This window comes from Corylus avellana, chromosome 6 (genome assembly GCF_965113065.1).
Source record: "Corylus avellana chromosome 6, dhCorAvel1.hap1.2, whole genome shotgun sequence".
In the NCBI taxonomy this organism is placed as follows: Eukaryota; Viridiplantae; Streptophyta; class Magnoliopsida; order Fagales; family Betulaceae; genus Corylus; species Corylus avellana.
This window is the reverse complement of record NC_142495.1, coordinates 12,628,828-12,631,022: the sequence shown is the minus strand read 5'-3', so window position 1 is coordinate 12,631,022 and position 2,195 is coordinate 12,628,828.

The window sequence follows — 2,195 nt, the reverse complement described above, 5'->3', positions numbered from 1 at the left end:
TTGAACTAAGAGTTGATACTCTTAGATCTCGACATAGAAAGAACTCTTAGGAGAAATCGGAGAGCACCTGTTGAGTTAGAGCCAACTGTTGAGATGGGAGGCAATATACCTAAAAATATGGAGCATGTGAGAGCTGAGAATGATGAGAAGCGAGAGCTTGGAATGTGGACTTTACTAGATCGCTTAGGGATCTGTTCACACTAGTTGCGACAAACTCCCCTTCATGCGTAGTATTACCACCTACCAATGCCACCCATTTTGATATGAAGCCTCATGTCATCCAACTCCAACCTTCTTTTCATGGGTTAGAACTTGAAAATCCTTACAGTCATGTAAGGAAATTCAAGGCATCTATGCCACTTTCAAGTTTCAAAACTTTTCTGAAGAGTCTGTCCACCTTAGACTTTCCCTTTCTTTCTCCATGATAAAGCCAGGGCATGGTTGGACTCAAACACGCTTGAATCCATTACATCTTGGGAAATCTTGTTGAGCAAGTTTTACAACAAGTTTTTCCCGATGTCGAAAGTAAATGAAAGCTGAAAGGAGATTAGTTCTTTCACTCAAGAGGAAGATGAAAAGTGTTCTGAGAGTTGGGAGCGGTTTAAGGAATTATTGATAAGATGCCCTCCACATGGATATGAGAAGTGGAGACTCGTTCAGTTCTTCTACCAAGGATTGACTCAATCCAACCGTAGTATGATTGAGTGTATGAATGGGCGGGCATTCTTAAGTTTGAAAAGGTGATGAAGCATACAAGGCGTTGGACAAGTTGTCCAACAACTCACAAGAGTGGGATTTTTCAAGTTGTCAGAACAAGTCCATTCGTGCTCCCAAGAAAGGAGGCATCTATGAGATTAAGGAGGACACTGATTTGAGGATAAAGATAGATGCTCCCACCGAGAAGATCGACGCTCTCGTTGTGAGCCAGTCCATCAATGCTGCCAACACATTCAATGTTGATAGTTGTTCCATCTATGCTAGTCCTATGCACTTACACAGAATTATCCATCTATGCCAACCTTTGCTGAGTACCCGATCGAACAAGTGAACGCTTTCAATGATTATCGGAAGCAGTCAAGTAGACCATTCTCAAAGACCTACAATCCAGGGTGGCAGAACCACCCTAATTTCTCCTAGAAGCAAAACCAACCGATGAACTAGGGAGGAGCCCCTCATCATGCTCACAATCAATACCCTCCCGGATTTCTTCCGCCGGTTTAGAATCATGGTCGTTCGGCCCATCCAGTGCCATCACCTACTTTCCAAGCTCCCACTCAAGTGCCAGCGTCGTCTTCACAGTCATTGGAAGACACTCTCAAGGACTTCATGAAGCTCACCGGCCAATCCATAAGTGAAGTGAGGAGTGCGACTATGGTAAACACCCACGTGATTGCCAAGCTGGAGAGTCAGATGGGTCAAATTGCAAGTCACTTAGGTGAAAGAGAGGAGGGGAAGTTCCCAAGTCAGCCCGTGCCCAACCCGTAGGGACAGTTTCGGTTGGGAATTCTTCAATCGTGCGCACGGGTAGGAATAGGTGCAATCGATTGTCGCACTGAGGTTAGGGAGACAAGTGGACAATCGAGTGGTTCTTCCTGAAGAGAATCATGTTGTGCCGCAAGGGCAAGAGAGTGGCAACAATGAGAGAGCGATGCTGAGCCATCTAAAGCCACACCCATTGTTGAGGATCCTCCTAGGTCGGTTGTGCCTAAAGCACCTTACCATGAAAGGTTGCGAGCCCCTAAGAAAGAAGGAAAATTTGAAGATATTTTGGAGGTGTTCAAACAAGTCCAAATCAATATCCCATTCTTGGACGCAATTCAACAAGTGCCATCATATGCCAAGTTCTTGAAGGACTTGATCACTGTTAAGAGGAGGACAAATGTCCCAAAGAAGGCGTTTTTGATTGAGCAGGTTAGCTCGATCCTACAGTGCAAGCTACTGATTAAGTATAAGGACCCTAGGTGTCCTACCATTTCTTGCATGATAAGAGTCAACAGGATTGAAAGGGCTTTATTGGATCTTAGAGCGAGTGTGAATCTCTTGCCCTACTCAATCTACTTGCAATTGGGGTTAGGAGAGTTGAAGCCCACATCGATGACACTCCAGTTGCCTGACAGGTAGGTAAAGGTTCCACGGGGAATAATTGAGGATGTGTTGATTAATGTGGATAAGTTTTATTTCCCCGTGGATTTCAT